Genomic DNA, 17,839 nt, shown 5'->3' with positions numbered 1-17,839 from the left:
ATAGCCACATAACTTAAGCTTGCACTCACACACAAACAGCTTGGTGCCTATTTATACATCACATCCTGGCAACGCACATGGGAAAACAAGACCCCTGCACTATCAGTGTATCCAGTGTTGTCTGCCTCTCACTGTTCTGTCCCCTGTCTGATGTCGGAGGGGACAGAGACATAAGATAGCTGCTTAGGATAGCTGAAAGATGGCTGCTTTAGATAGCTGGAGATACCAAAACAACTTGATTATGCATTTGGCAGCGGGGAGCAGTTGTTGATATTCCAGACGTTGCATTCCCTGCCGACATTCCTGTGCGTGTAATTGTCTGTAGTCTCGTGTTATCAAATCATTATCAGCATGAGTTAGCTGCAATAAAACAGCAGGACACCATGATTTAACTGTGCCTGCAGTGCTTTGTGCTGTGCTGTGAAATAAAAAGACACAAATGATTCTTTAAGCACGGTGCTTTATTTGGATCCTGATTCAGCTGATACCACGATCAGAAAAAGACTTCACAGCGCAAATAGACAGTGCGACGTGATGGTGGTAGGCGAAACATCAAATATCAAAATTGCAATCAAATATACAGTGAAAGTACTGTGACTGTGGAATTTAGAAGTTAAGACAAATAAAAAAAATTAGTAAACAAATTAAAATCCTGTTAAAAAGACAGATCAGACCAATGCAGTAAAGCTTTTCCGAAACTACCAGGCACCAGCAGCTTCAGACCCTCAGTGAAGGCTGAAAAACTCTTAAGACACCATTAAAAACAGGCCTGCTCATGGAGGAATCCCAGGGTGGTGTTGTGTTACTAAAGGACATCTGTGCAATTTCTTTCTCAAGTTTCTCATTATTGCTAAATAATTATTCTGTGAGCTTGGCATGTTGACACCAACAACAACAGGGAAAAAACTTTTGTGATTGTAATACACAATTTTACCTGCTTGGGGGTTAGGATGCTGACCATGTAATTGTGGTTCAAGTCCTTTGTTGCATGTTATCCTCCAATTCTCTCTCTTGATGCCTGTCTCATGTCTGGGCCGTAATATGAAGCTGGGGCCAGGAGACAGTTAGCTTAGCTTAGCACAAAGACTGTAAATGGGGGAAACAGCTAGCCTGGCTTCAACTATAAGCACCTCTAAAGCATGTTTTCCCCCAAATGTCAAACTATTCCTTTAAGTTAAGGTCGCAACTTTCTTTTTTCACAAGTAAACATCATTGTCCAAAATTGTGTTGTCTAGTAAAAATGAAAATAGTGAAAATGAAGGATTCAAGATGTTACTGTTTCTTCAAGGTGTTGATCTGTAACTCCTCTGTAAATATACTGGATATCATGTCTAATAAGGTTTGTGGATGATCTGAGTTACAACAAGTGACGTAGCCAAACACATTTTATCAGCGTGTTGTGTTTACTGTCAAGACCGACAGTTGGTGATCAGACCCAGGTCCCAGCAGCCCAGCATGATCCCTCCTCCAGTCTTGTCTTGATTACTGCTTTTATCTGTGTTTTCTTACCAGAGGAAGCCTCCAGCACGGCACCAGGAAGTTTACTTTAGTGCACTTCAGAGGTGGATCAGCAGAGATCACACAATGTGAGCCAAAAAAACTAAATGCTCAGACTTAAGACGGGGTTTAAATTCAATTTGTTGTTCTCCACTCACTTAGATTCTGTATTTAATCTGGTTGATTTTCTTTGATCTTGTTAATCTGCATATCCCGTTTCTCAGGAACTCTCTTTTGGGAAATACCACATGTGCAGGCCAAAGAATCATAATTCATATATTAACACATGTTGACTCATTGCGACCAAGTGTGTAGATATGTTCTAGGGGGAGGACAGAGGGTTTGGGGTCCGTTACAGTTCTAATGATGAAGCACAAATATCTCCCTACCATTTGCCATGTGTCTGAGCAGTTCGATTACAAGATGTCAGCCGAGCTCCAGCTGAAGGGAGAGACTCTGTAATGATGATGATGAAGCACAAATACCTCTTACCATTTGTCATGTTTTCATGTGTTTGACCATTTCAATTACATGCTGTCAGCTGGAGGGAGAGAGAGAGCGAGAGAGTGCATGAGAGATACAGTGCATGCCAGAGAGAGTGCGAGTGACACATGTTACACAGAGTGAGTGAGCGGAGGCACATGGTGGGCAGCGACTGAGACTAAAAGGAAGATAGCGAGGGCAGAGTTGCATGTGAGAGAAAGCTGGCAGCGGGGAGGAAAGCGGGGGGTTATGTAGAGAGTGAGAGCATTTAGAGGACAAGCACAGGGATATCAACTATCTTTGACCCTCCATCGCCTTCTAAAACACCCCGCCCCACCCCCCGCGGCCCACCCTGTAAGCCTCGGCACTGGTACGTCAAATGAGTCCTATTTATATCCTGTGGATGGATGAGGGAATCAGGTGGACTCTTCTCTGGAAACAGTCCACATCTGAAGAGTGTATGTATGTGTTAATGTGGAAATGCGTGTGTGTGGAGGGGTGGGATGTTAGCATGTGTGCCCATGAATGTGCACAGGAATGTGTCCCGAGACTTAAAGTGAGACTGTAAATGTGAGAAGAGAGTCTTTTAACTTTCCAATTATTCATTCTTCCTTCTGTTTTGTTTGTTGCAGGAGGATCCCTCCTCTGTTCCTCCTCCTGAGCCTTTAGTTTATTGTTTGATCAATGTTTTCTGACCAATTTCTGTAGTCAGTGCCAAGATGTTTTGAGCCGGGATGAAATAATTGTTGGTGCTGGACGCCAAAACACAAAGTAAATGAGAAGAAGTCAAAGCACCTCCATCACAGACGCTCATTATATCACGTGGTTGTCAGCGGATGTTGTTTAGTCGATGGAGCTACTGACATAGAAGCTCAGGAGTCGTAACAAAAAGCCCTAAAAAGTGCTACGAATAAAATAACGTGATGCACAAGTACGTCGACCTTGAGTTTGGATTCTTTTGTCAAACAGTTTCAAAGGTGAACTTGAAGAGTGCACTCAGCAGAGTGCAGATCTCCATCAGGTGTGTTTGGGGGCAAACTGAAGAGGTTATTGATCACTTGCAACCCTGGTTAAGAGGAGTGAGGAGTCAGCAGTCAATGGTGGAATAAAACAGGGCTGTCAATAAAGTAGAATTTTCCAAAATTGTGAAAGACCACAACCATGAGAGGTCCTTCAGCATACACTCATAAATGTGCACAAAACATACGAGGCTGATGGGACCGGTACTTTGTGAGATTGGCTGCGGACAGATTCAGGCACACATGATCCCCTGCAGGCTTGGGTCTAAAGAGGTAAACATGAGCTCAATAGTTAATCCAGGTTGCTGTCTAAGATTTTTGTCAGAACACGGCACATGCCAAATACACACAGAACACCGATCCACACGTCTAGGATGACGGGAGACAAGGTAGATTCAGGGTGATTCACTTTTATGAGGAACGAGGCAAGATGGATTCACTTCTGGTTGCAAAATGATTGAAACTCAACCAGTGAAATTGCTCGGCCCCAACCAGTTAGAGACAGAGAGTGGCTTCTCGTTCAGGATATATATTGTTTGTCATCCTGTTTATATAACAGCATGGTGAAACAATACAACCAACAGAGTACGCAGAGGCTAAGAGAGAGGTTAATAACAATAAAGTGTTTGATAAAGTGTTTTATTTTGGTCTGTGAAATCTGACCTCATTGCTCTATTCGGGTGTAATATCTCCAGAATACCACAAAGTATTGAAACTATGTTGACTTTTTACATTGATTTTGATGTTTAAGCAGAAACCAAACTAAATTAAAACATAGGACATAGCACAGATATAAAGCCAAAACTCATAAAGAAACAAAAACATCATGCTCCACAGCAGAGTGACCTGATTAAACATCAGGAGTCAAACCTTCATAAAAAACAACTTTAGCAATATGTTAATAGAAAAATCACTTCTTCTCCCTGATACAGAACAAGAGATCTTTGCATGCCTTAATATTAAGATATGAGAATAAGCATTTTCAAATGTTTTGGAGGAGAGAACTTTGTCAGGCATTTCACCATTTCCCAAACTCGATCTCATCATCTCATCCTCAGCAGCTCCTCTCTCCTCTCTCCCCACACAATCAGCGTGTGTGCGTCCCGAGGTCGAGGTGTAAGGCTAAACCTGGACAGCTAATAGGCTCATCCATCATGGAGGAAATGAGACAGGCTCCCCCCGCTTGCTCGCCCTCTCCTCTCTCTGCCCGGTCTCGCTAAGCCAACTCCTGAGCCCAGACATACTCACACACTTACAGGCAAAATTACTGCAAAGTTCTCCACCAGGGCATCCTTTCTTTATTATTTTAACTGAACAAGGGGGCCCTTCATAGTCCACGTAATTTACCCAGTGTCTCATTTCGGATAAAAAAGCTAAAAAATGAAGCTAAAGGAGCGAGAAGGTCGTTGTGGTTAGAAACCTCCAAACCTCAGGCCTTCCTGAGCAGCCTGAACATGGAACTGAGGCCAGAGGGTCGTGAGGAGGCCCATTCAGTCCTGGTCCTGTTTTGACACGGGCGAAAACACAGATCCATCAGTGGGACCATTTACAAACCCTTGCATTCCTCCACTTTGTTTCCTTCTTAATAATTTTCTTTCTGGCACGTAGTTTCAGAATATTTCTTGGCTTTAAGAGGCTACTGCACTATAAACTTCCTGAAGATCTTATTTTCTGAACACAGCGTCGAAGGAAAGGACATTTTGAGGATGGCATCTTAAAGTTGCCTAATGCTTCTTCATTGCAGCTGATGATACTAAAACTTTTACTGGGCATCCAGAACTTGTGGTGCGTGAGGACACAGGATCTAATAAAACAAAATGTTTACAGGTGAGCCTCATGTAGCACAAAAAAGTGAGGACTATTCAAATTGCAGTTCCATATTTGGGGACGTTATAGACTTACATTCATTTCCTACCTTCAACACTGACCCTTATCCTAACCTTTACCCAAGTCTTCACCCTTAAATCAAATGTTTACATTATGAGGACTTGCATTTGTCCCCATAAGGAAGGTGAGTCCCCACAATGTGACTGTGGAAACAGATTTATGTCCCCACAACATGAGTGATACACATCGACACACAGAAACGTTGGTTTCCATCACCTGTGGGAACCTCACATTGACTAACCCTAACCTTAACGCAAGTCATTGCTCTGAAATTTGATGATTTTCCTTATGGGCCCCTGCATTTTGGTCCCCATGAAGTTGTCGGACCCGTCATGTGTGGGCTTCCGGTTTTGTAACCCCACAGAAAAACAAGCGCTCACACACACACACACACACACACACACACACACACACACACACACACACACACACACACACACACACACTCGCCTTTTGATGGTAAAAGACGTCTTTGATTTGGTCCCAAGTGCTATACCCAGAAGTCTGTATGTTTTCCCAAAAGCAGGAAAATCATAAAAAGCGCAGGTTCCTAAATTACTGTCACTCAAAGAGTTCCTTTCTCCTTCTCTCTCTCTCCCCGTCTCCATTCACCTCTCCTCCCGCCAGCCCCGCAGTCTCCGTCCCTTTCCTGCTTCCACCAGCAGCAATGGGGGCTTTCTCTTGTTTCCTGGTGCTGGCGCTGCTGGATAAACACACAACCTCCCCCTCATATAAAGGCTCAATTCTTCTCCATCATGTTTAAATATGGATACAAAGAGAAACTTGTATGATAATTTTTGGCATATGGTGGTGGGGGTCAGTGGGTGGGGTGTGTGTGTATAAGGGTGGTGGGGGGGGTTGGCTACAGGCTAGACAGAGTTGTGCCTTGTTCTGATACTTGTCTAAGATTTCGAGGTTTTTTGTTTTATGCAAGACCAGACCAATGCCATCTGACAGAGTGAGTGACTGAGCAGCCGTTTGTGTTTCAGCGTGCCTGGAAACGTGAGGTTCAACAAACGCTTGGCTCCTTCCAGTCGTATGTACTGATATGATAAGTGCTGGCAGGCTATGCTGCAGCATAAAGCAGCACTGTTATGGAATTTGGGTGGCATGTGGAAACGCACTGAGAAGCCAGAGATTAAACAACGTCTTAATTGCAGAACTCTGAAGGAGATCGCTTCTCGTCTCTCTGACGGTGGGCTGTGTGGTCCCCGAGCATGCAGCTATCTTTCATCTTTGATTTTGCGATGGAGTAATGGAAATGGAGACAGAATCTGGCTCCTGGGTTGGAACATGCCAGAGATGACACATATACCCTGGATGATACTGATGGTCTGCTGATAGCCTGTAGATCACCTTACTGCTGCTATGCCAACTGCAGTGCAGCGAGTCAAGTACAGGCCCCTGAGGAGAGTGATGTTACCCTCCATGGATGCTTCAGAGGCTACAACAGCTTCCAGTAATAAAGCAAAGTAGCTGCAGGCTTTAAAAATATACAAGAGTTGCTGGTTGTAAACCTTTTATCTTTGAAGGTATTAATGGCATCATTTTCTCATGATGCCTACTCTATAAATTGTATGTAATATGTAACTGCTATCTGCTTTACTCCTAAATATTGATAGATCAGCAATTAAAGCCATTAAAGACCAGCTTTAGATTGCCAGGTGGTGAAAACTATATATTCCTTGAGCATACTTGGCTGCTTTTTGCCAGTTTAAGTAATCTACATGATTTATTATAAAACAAGAAACAGCCATTTATCAATGACTCACTGACCTTTGTAACTTGGTCATTAGAAAGTCGATCACTTTATTATAAGTCATTCGGCCTGCAGGTATATATATATATATATACATTGTACATTGTAATTTTGCACATGTTGACATCTTGAATCATCACTCGAAGGATAAAAAGAAAGCCTGAAAGAGCCATATGTACATAATATACAGTAAAACTGCACTGCAACTCCTGAGGTGTGAGGTGGTGGACGATCGGCAGAACAAAGCATGTGACTTTGAGACAAGGGATCTGTGTCCCATGTCCTACTAACAGTCAACCTCATTCGAGGTGTTTGGTTTAACTTTGTCCTGTAGATGAAAAACACTCATTCTCAACAGTTAAGTCTTGAATTTGACAATTATTCCCGGAAAAAACTGGACTCAAAGTTTGGACTCTGTCAAACTACTGTTTATAAGGTGAACAATGTCCTTTTATGATTATTATAAGCACAAAAAGGTCTAAATGGTTGAAATCAGACCAGCTACTGAGCTCACACACACAGATCCATCTCCAGTGCAACTGAGCAAACTGCACACGTGGATAATTATTTGTCAGTACAACCCAAAATGACCCAGTCTGTTTTGCTGCGTCGGTATGAGGTGGATATAGTATTTGATGCTTATCAACAGTGGAAATGAAAGTCAGAGAAAAGGCAGCGAGCAAAACCATCAGATAGGAGCTGGCTCCAGGATTCTTTCTGGGACGATTTCTGGTGATAAAACAGGATCAGCTGGGATTTGTGTTGGATTGGGAGTGTGACACTGGGAGTAGGTGGAGTGTGGAGATGGATGAAAATGATGGGAGCGTGGATTTTCCATGAGAGATAAAATGACTGAGGTGCATGGCAAGAAGGTGGAGATTGCAAAATCCTCTGTGTGTTTAGGGACTTTATTATTCATTGCAGGAACGCTGTATGCACTGCAGACCAGGACGACAATGAATGAATGTGCACATGGAACTAAATATCTCAGTAAATTCAAATTGCTTTTGCACGAGCGTGAGGGACAGCTATAATGATTGGCAGGCGTGTGCAGCCGTAATAAAGCAGTTCATTCTTCTGTCTGTCAGAACATAGAGCACACATTCACCAGCCGCCAACGGACACAGCCTACTCTGGTTTGCTGAGGAGGACATATAAAAGTCCTGTTTCTTTTGTAATCATCCCAAAAGCCTATTTGATATTTTAATCCAATCTCACCTTACCCCCGTCTCTCGAAAATGAAAACTCCAAAGATCCGGAAAAACAACACTTTCAGTTTACATTTGGCTAAACCCTTTCCATCTAGACTTATTCCAATGAAATGAATGAGTGTTTGTGCTTTTGTGGAATAAGTGAAAAGTCCACATCAAATGGCATGTAATTACTCATGCCCATTTCAAGGGGAACTACTGACAATCACAGCTACAGTTGGATCCTGTACTAGATTTCCAACCAGATAAAACTCCAGCAGCTCTTTACTCAACAGAGCAGGCTTTTCCATGCAGTTACTGAGTCAGGACTGTTGATTTTTACACTAAGCATTAGGACTCATTATCTGCCACTGACCTTGCTTCATTAATCTGTCACAAGGCTCGACTCCGAACCTTCCCACGTTTAACACAGAAGAAGAAGCCGTGCGGACAGAGAGTAGCAGAAATCCCACAGGTGTCTTAATCAGGAGTGTCCGAGCAGTTTGTAGCATTTAGAAGTTACTCACATTTAATCTAGTTGTAATAATATCACTGCTGCACAGAGAAAGGAGGTTTTTTTTTTAACTCTCCTGTATATGAGTGTGTGTGTGTATGTGTGTGATGAGTCACCTCATGCGCTCATCAAACACTGAGGCACGGGGGGAGATTAGGAGCGGCACTGCAGGGAGGATGATGTGAGATAAAGCACCCCTATGCCAAACTGTACACCAGAAAGCTGATCTCTGAGACAATAAAGATCTAAAACTCTGATGTTCAGGTTTCGACTCGGTAACTCTGACTCATAACAGCCTCCTCGGTGCAGCCGGCATGAAAGACTGATTTTGACATGTGGAGGAGTGAGAGATACGGTCAGTGAAAAAGGCAGGAAGAAAACAGACCAGGCTTTCAGTGTGACCAGTGGGACTGCTTAGGAGTTTTCTGCCGTGTGATTGGTAGAGAGGATCGTGTACACAGATATATACATAGACTCTGAGCCCTTTCTTTAATCACTGAAGACTATGACAGCTCAGAAAAATCTTATCTTAGCCAACATGCTGTCAGGCAAAACAGCTTCACTGTTTAAACTACTAGTTAGATATTGGTTTGTTTAATTTTGGAGGTTAACAGCTAGATCACTGTAGCCTGATCTGGAATTACAGAGTGATGGCGGCGCATCTTTGGAAGTTATAACACATTGTTTATCAGTGGCCTCTTGAACCACACATGCAAGCTTTCCTGATCTGATGCCTCTATCAGCAGGACACAATCTGTCTGTGCCTTTCAAAACAAAAAATCTGTAAATCTGTGTTATGATGTGGTTTAGGTTTGGTTAAAGTTTGGTTATGTTTCCCAAACTGACTGGTTTATTTCATCAGGCTGAGCAGAAGCAAACATAAAGTATAACTGAGGTCTACAAGTCTGTTGCCCAGGTGCATGCTGGGAGGCTAACTCACCATTTATTTCCTTGATTTTCTGGCTTTTGACTTTAGGACAAAGTTATTAATTTTCATTAAAACTGTGTTACCTCAGGCCAGAGCAGTAAAATACATGCACTGAGATCTCTCTTAAGCATATGGGTAAATATATTCTGCCTCTCTCTGAACATATGTTGTGTCAGCATGTCAGTGCCGTGATATGGTTTCAGGAAGGCTGCCGCTGTGTAGTGTATTAATCAGCCAAAGCTTAGCCTGTCAACATTCAATAAAGAACTTTACTGTGTTCTCGATGCTATAAAGCTCCAGCCGGGACTGGAAACACTCAGCCTCTGCAGAGGAATGGAGGATGAGATAAACTATTGATTGCTCTCACTTCTCTACATAAATCCTGCTAACAAGAATGCTTCATCTCTCACAGCTGTTGGATGGAGAGCTCTGTGTCTCCAGGATTGAGAAAAACATTAATATTGGATGTGAATTTCTGACAGATAGCCGTGTCTTCTGAAAGCAAAATTTTTCACGGGTCGTAAAAGACTGAACCGGTGCATGTAAGGTAGAATGTAACTTTTCAGTTTGTCTCAAGATTTTCATCCAAGTGTTGAGCGCTCGCTCCTCCTCAGATTCAACTCCAGGTTAAGCAGATGTGAGTTATGATGCGTGTTCGTTGGCAGGAGACTTTCTCTTCCTTGGGTGTCATTGTTCTGGCCTGTTGATTTACAGCACGTGTCTGAACTGTTCAGCCTGCTGATTTACAGCACGTGTCTGAACCACCACCCCCCCCCGGCCTGAGAGAGCCCCGGCCCATGGCTGGGGGGCTCTCGGCCAATCGGGAGCCGGAGCGGCCCGGTTCACGCTGGGCGACTTGGTTCCACAGGGAGGCATACTGAAGTCTAATAAAGCTCCGGCGTGTCTGAGAGCAGAGAGGCCCCAATCCATGGGGGGGAGACTCAATCTGTCATGGCCCATCAGTGAAGCCCTAAAGCACAGCAATGGCTGTGTTCCTAACAGCTCACTGGGGCAGTGTTTGTTTCTGAACAGGTCTGAGCTACTGCTATCTCCGCTGCTGCCTCCATCCCACAAACACGACACGCAGTAATGACCAGTACACCTGTTCTGCAAAGGCCGAGGAGGCTTAGCCCTAAACTATATGAGACAACTGATGTTGACTGACAAACACTGAGCATTGCAGTTTGCAGGCGACAGAAAGGAGCCCACACAACAGAACCACGCAACCAGGCCACACGTCACATGAGCAAGACATCTGAAAACAATTTCTGCTGGATTTGAACAAAAATGACATAAAGGATGATGTTGGCAATATTCTATATTTTTATTATTCTCAACAAATCCCATTAAAAGACCAGAACCAACGTGTCCCTCTCTTCATACTTTCTGATTTCTCTGCCCTGCTTGTGGCCCCAAGCCTATTGGTTCCAACTGAAGATGGTAATCTTTAAAAACAGTTCCCAAATATATTTTTTCATTTCTTATAAAGGGAAAAATGAACAGCTGGGTACTGGGGTTTCTAGCAAACATTACTCAATGTTTGAGGAGCAAATGGTGCATTTGTTGGGGACTATTTACAGCAGCGGATGTGACCCAATGTGTTTTTGTTGGTTTTTAAGCAACAATAGAGCCTGAAACACAGAGTAAACTGTGTCAAGTTTTAGCTACATTCATTACTTGTTGAAGACTTTTCCTTTAAAGCCTCAGTACATGGAGTTTTTCATGCTATTGTAGTGAGGTATAGCACCTGACACTGTTAGGTAGCGCTTTTGAATCCACCTCCAGACTCCAGTCCTCAGTAGCCACTCCCTTAATTACAGTCAGCCTATATAAGGGCTTAGTGAGCACATGCTCCTTCTTTTTGGCTGCTGGTTTCTGTGTTTGGTGGCTGCTGTTTGCTGCACTGTAAGGCTGAAGGTAGCAGTGGTGTCTGAGCCCTCTCCCTGCTGTAGTGGTCTGGTAATATAGGTGGTTCACGTTACTTACTGCTGTTTTGCCCTTTTAGAGTCCTTCTGTTCAGCCCTTCCAGGGCCTTTGTGTTTTGTCCTTTTTAGAGCCCTTGTGTTTGGCCCTTGTTTTGTTTGTTTTGTTGTTTGGTTTCCTGTTTTGCTTTTTTGTATTTCGTGCTCAGTTTTGTTCTCATTCTGATTTGCTTTTACATCATATTGAGTTATTTCTTTGAATATATTAAAACATCTGGGTTGCTGTATTTGTTAATTTTGTTATTACTATTTTTTTTCTTTTAGTGAGGTGGAGCGCCATTTTGCTGGGGAGGCTAGCTACCCCGGGTAAGGGTCCTACACATTGCATGTAAGTAAAGGCACTGGGACACGATTGTTGAGATTGCTGTGAGGTTTGCTGTGTTTCACTGAGGTGAATAGTGGTGGCACCTTTAGGCACCCCTGCATAGTCTGCCTCCCCACTGATGGCCTCTGCTCACTCCTATCTTTAGGTTATGTTGGGCTGAGTTTTTTTTAGGTATTTTATTATATCTCTGGTTTTTAGATCGTATTTGTTAAGGCCTTTTTTTTTTTAGATAATATTGCAATAAAGAAATGTTTATAATCCCTTCCAGTGTTTGTTTTAGTTTTATTTTGACTAGTTAATTTTTCCCTTTTCCTTTGCAGCTCCAGCCCTGCCTGTTTATATAGATTTTCAATAAATAATTCATTTAAAACAATACGTCTCTGTCCTGATTCAGAACAAATCTGTGTGCTTTATCTCCCAGCCGTTAATATTCTTGAGGTATTTCCTGGGGTGCAATACCCCAGGTGGTGTCGGTTCTCCCCTCTCATACTACTTTGTGACCTTCCTCCCCTCACTCCGCCACACTATGAATATAATATCTTAAATTATTCTGTTGGTTTCTGTTTTTATGTACACTTATGAATCATCATGTCTTCAGTGACAGTTGTAAGCATTGCATTGATGGATTTTAAGCAAAGAGTAACCTACATGTACCACTTATACTACATGTTGTTATTGTGGAAGCTCTGCACTAAATAGAATAAATGTATAAATGTTATACTACCACTGGACAAGCAGAAGTCAGGCGTTTTTAAATCCTACCTCTTTAATCTCAGTCTTGAAGTAGACTTAAATAATACTCACTGACTAAAACCAAGTCTGAAATTACATTTAAGTTCATGTACTGTAAGTATGCATCTTTATACACAGCTTGCAGCAGACACACAGTATAACGTGAAGCACCAAAAATATCTTTTGAGGTTAGTCAGGCCTCAAACTCCACAAAGATTAAGCAGCATTGTGTCACCTGGACCTCCAGATAATTTACACCAAATTCTACATGTGCTTTAAGCAGCACCTTCAAGGATGTGTTTCAATAGCCAGGACCCCTACTGTGCCTACACCTACAAGAGTTTGATGTTCCCAGAGTCCTGTGGCCTGCAGACATGCTTTATTTAAAGTAACACTCAAATGATTATGAACCTTATTCCCATGTATTAGTCATAGTGGTGGCAGGTCTGTATCTTCTACAATACTTGCCAGTGCTCTCTGCAGCCAGCTGAAGCAGCTGAGTTTCTTCTGTCATCTCCTAATGCGTTCTGACATCAATGGATGGTGGAAGAACTACAGAGGGAGTTCGGCTTGGATATGAATTTGCTTTCTCAGCCAGGGTTCTGGGGTCGTCACTGCAGCTCAGGGTTGAAAAAGGCACTCCAGTCAGCCAAAGTGACATGGGACATTATGGATTACTTCACATTTTGCTGCACAGGGTCGGGGCATACGTGTGTGGACCGAGGCCCAGTGCTAAATGCAGAAGACAGACTCAGGCTGCCACTGCTTTTTCCGGGGGCAGCACCACAGCAGGACGATACGAGCCTCCAGGAGCTGACAGGTAGTGTTTGTGCTCCAGCTGCTCAACAGTGCCAATTCAAACCAAGCCACTCTGCTGCAGCTTCAGAGAGGCCAACAGAAACAAGAGGGCAGTTTGGTGAGTAAGTGTTTCTGTTGACTACAGCTGGATTTCTGTATCTAATGCATTTATCTTTTTTATTTTCATTTTTATTAGGCAAATGTGTTTTTAATATCTCAGTAAAGCAGTTTGATCAAGGCTTATTGTCTTTTAAATGGACTCTATAAATAATCACCTTCATTCATTACAGAATTTCCCCAGCTGGAGATTAATAAAGTTGATCTTATCTTACCTTCAATATATAATCTGGTCTTTTTACGAATGCTAAATGTGGCTACATGTGTACATACTTGCTGTTTTACCTTCCTGTTCCCGATCACACTAACGGCATTGTTCAGCTTTGTGCACATTGTACATGCAATGCCGGTTGTGTTTGAACGCTGGTCAGGTGAACGGAAGCTCTTTATCAGCAGGTGTGATAAGCGACTTATGCTAACAGTGAGAGAAGCAACACATCAAGTCGGACTCGTCTGAGTTTGCTGCTCCCAACTTCACACACGATGCCCGCTGGTGCCTGCAGACACTGTGAGCAGAAGAACTTGTATTACTTAGTGAATGTTTGCAACACTTAATGCTGACTGTGTTGTAGATTTACCTGATATTGTCCTTGTCTCATGTTGTAATTCCAGCACCAAATCAAGGGTCTAAGAATGGAGGGATCGCGTACAGATAATAATACCTTGTAATTTGGGGCTTTATTAATAAAAATTGCTTGACTTCAGCTAATTTCTAGTTTTAATGGACTACATGGATGACCAGCACAGACTGGATGTTCACACAATCAGCTCAAATGTCCTTTTAATTGTCAGAGAACTTGTCTCCACTGATATACATATGTGTGTGTTATACACACACACACACACACACACACATATTCAGAGACAGTTTACTCCAGCTGCTTTCAGTGCTTTTACGTCTCCGCCTGCGCTCATTTCAGTTTATACAGTTCAACTGGCACTAACTTATTTTCAGGACTTCCACCGCGACAGACACTTCCAGGTCATATTTCACACTTCGACTCACATTTCAGCTGCTTTCAGTGCTTGAAGTTCAGCTTCTCTCAGGTCTAGTCCTAAACACACACTTCAACTTCTGTCACCCGTCCGTTTCAACTACTTTCACTATTTCAGCTATTTCAAACGCTTGAAGCTCAAATGTCCTGCAATTAGTGTATGTATGCTGTTAAACTGTGGAAATATCACTTTACATTTGGCCAGTTATTACAAACAGGAATTATAAAAATATACTACGAAGCAAAAAGGGTTTAAAAATACAGGGTTTCCAACTGTGCTTTAAGGTGGACTCTCTCTCCTTTAACACCAGATGAGTAACACTGCAACCAAGAAGACGCTTAAGAAAGCTATTTTCATTTTAAGCGTAGCTGATACTGAGCTGATGGTCACGCCTTTCCTCGCTGCACCTCATCCACCCCCCCAACACTGTCCACTATGTTTTCAATGTACGGAGGAACGCCAGCTCGACTTACCCAGATCTCACAGAGGTCTTCCCCCCCGGTCATAAAGGCCACTTTATACAGCTGTACATCTGTGACCCGGCCTGTGGAAATGTCACACCCGGGCTGTTTGCGGCCTCTGTGCTCTTCTTGGCGTGAGGGACACACTCTGTTAAACCCTCTCACCCACAAATGCCAGCCAAGGATGACCAGGCCTCACTAATACATGCTAATGCATTCAGAGTGGAACATGTGCTGCGAACCACACATTTCTTTGGAGCTTGATTCATACTGTATGTCGATGCTAATGTTTAAAACATTTGACCTCCCCATAGTCTTGATATCAGTGCAAAGCTAAATTAGTTAAATCTGGCCTCAGCCATTGTGTTCGGGCCAGTGATGAAACCCCTGCAGCACATGTGCGCAGCGCCATCACGAAGCGTATTTGCAAGGGATTACCTCGATGATCTGTGATAAAGTGCTCAACTGTTTTCCACACACTGCTCTTGTGGCCCCAAGGGCATTAGAGCCGGATAGAAACCAAGGGAGCGAGAGAAAGAGGGAGGGGGACAGAAATAGTAAGCGAGCAAGATGGACACGTAGAGTGACAGGAGACACTGAGAGGTAGAAACAGAGGAAGACAGACGGCCGGGCAGAGGGAGAAATGAGCTGTGGCAGAAGCGACAGACTGTGAGCATGAGATGGCAGAGAGGGAGAGTGAGAGAAAGAGGGAAACAAAGAGCATATTGTCGGTGCTGGGCGCTAATCGTCCCCTCTTAGGCTGCCAGAGACAACAGGTGAGAGCAGTTTGACTCCTGCAGGCTCCATGAGGCTTTCAGGGCTGTGTGTGTGTGTGTGTGTGTGTGTGTGTGTGTGTGTGTATGTGTGTGTGTGTGTGTGTGTGTGTGTGTGTACAGGGGCCAGGGGACCTCAGGAGAACTCTGCTGATGCCAACTCAAACGGCAAATGAGGAGTGAGGGCTGCACCATCAAAGGGTTCTTTTCAGACATGCCAGGGCCTTGGCTGTATATATACCGTATATGTGTGCGTGTGTGTGTGTGCACGTACGTGTATTGTGCGTGTGTGCCCATTTGCATGCGTATTCTGTGAGCAAGGTACACACACCTTCCATGAAATTCTCTTTCTCCTTACACCAGCGGTAATAATGGGGTACGTGTTCAAAGCAACAACAGGGGGGGGACGCTGCATCGACGTCGAAAGAAAAAGACGGCCTTTGATGTTTACAAGAGTGCGCGGGCTTATTATGTGTTAACAATGTGACAGAGCATGTGACCCGGCGCAGCTGTTTGCAGAACTCTCACCTATAGGAGCAAGGAAGCGGCTGCAGAATTTCAAGCAGGAGAGATTAAGGAAGAAACGTGAGGAGCGTCGTTGTTATTGATGTGATTTTAACAGCAAAAGGAATATCTGAAGAGGTGTAGAAGAAGGAGTCTCTGTTTATCACTATTGTTAATTTACCATGCTATCACTTCTAGCATGAGCTATGGTGAGCATTGGTAAAAAAAAAAAAAAAAACAAACAAAAACAGGTTCATCAGTGCAAAAAAAAATAAATAAAAATAAAAATACAGTCATGCAGGCTGACAGTTTTGCTGGTCTGGCTTCCACTTTATGTGGAGGACAAAACTGAAAGTGAGCCCACCCATACTGTGTAATAACACCAGAAAACTATGGTGTGTGCAATTACAGCAGGCATACAGGGTTGTAATTTTGCTAATTTTCTCAACAGTTGTAATCAAGTACAATTTCACCATTACCAGTAAAACCAATGGCTTTAAATTTGAAAATAAAACTCAGGTTGTACTTTTCCTTTAAAATCTGACAGCAAACCAATGATTGGCTAAAGCGCCTACACACCTATAGTCCACCCACACAGGTGTTTTCACTTATGCTGCCTGATTGCACTCTTATCTAGACTTTGTGGGTGTGTACGAATTTGGCTTAATTGGCAGCTCCCTCCGTGTCCTGTTAGCTTTGCTGCACCTGTCGGGGTGAGACAGGTTTCCTTGTTATCACTCTTATTGCAACACAGAGTTTAGTGGCATCAGGTAAATCCCAGGAGAACAGCATCCAACTTAAACCTAACATATAACCTCATTCACCGCAGCATTAGTGGATGCTCACCTCTTTTGGGACGCCTGCTGTGGCATGTCTGATAATGCAGTCGTGGAAATATGCGTTGGTTGGCTGGTGTTTCGTGCCAATGTGCAGATGTGTGACGAGCACAGTGGCGTCTTTTGGCAAAGCTTCGGTGTTTCTCTCTTTGTCTGTCCACCGATGAGAGAATTATAATTTAAATTCAAACTATATAAGACAAGTCAGCGATCGCTACCATTTTAGGAGTAATGAATATGTGTATTGTGTTTCTGTGGTGGTTCAGAAATGAGTGGAAAAGACTTCCAGTGGAAAAGTGCAGAGCTCTGTTGTGCAGAGCATGGAGAGTCAACTATCCTTGCAGGGATAAACAAATGTATTGGAGTCACAGCAGACCATGTCGAGGAAACATCTGGGGGCAGTGTGTGTGTGTGTGTGTGTGTGTGTGTCTATGTGTGTATTTGTGCTGGCATATTTGCATTTGTGTGTGGGAGACCACATCCCCATGACCATCACAAGATAAAACCCATTAATCCATCATGCGGGTATAAAACGTCATTCACCAAAGATAAAAATAAGAGCGATAAGGTTACAGTGTGGAGTTTTTAGATTTGAGGCGTGTTACCACTGAAAGTATTCTTAACAGAAGTTATGGCCGTCGTTACTGGACTGGCAACTTGAGCTCAGCTGGATTTGCAGAGAGACGTCCTGCAACAAGAAAGCGACTGAGGCAGAGCTCTGAGGACGCAGCATGATATGAATGTGAAAAATACATTATCCAGCCATCCATAATGGTAGCAACCTCAAGAATTTGTGCACATTTTGTCACTTTTTGCATCTAATGTGACTGTGTAACTGTTGATTTTACTTTTATGTACCGGTACATGCAACTATTACTTGAAAACACTGGATTCCAGAGTGCCAATGCCGTCGGGATCAAATGTCACATCTTTCACAGAGTATTTTGACCCTCAGCTGTGACACCCTGCAGTTGCAGCCGTGGTGGCTGAATCACAGCTAATCTACCCCCGACTCTCCTCTCTGCTCCATTTGCTGAG

This window comes from Chelmon rostratus, chromosome 7 (assembly GCF_017976325.1).
Source record: "Chelmon rostratus isolate fCheRos1 chromosome 7, fCheRos1.pri, whole genome shotgun sequence".
Classification (NCBI taxonomy): domain Eukaryota; kingdom Metazoa; phylum Chordata; class Actinopteri; order Chaetodontiformes; family Chaetodontidae; genus Chelmon; species Chelmon rostratus.
Note: the sequence above shows the minus strand (reverse complement) of the source record.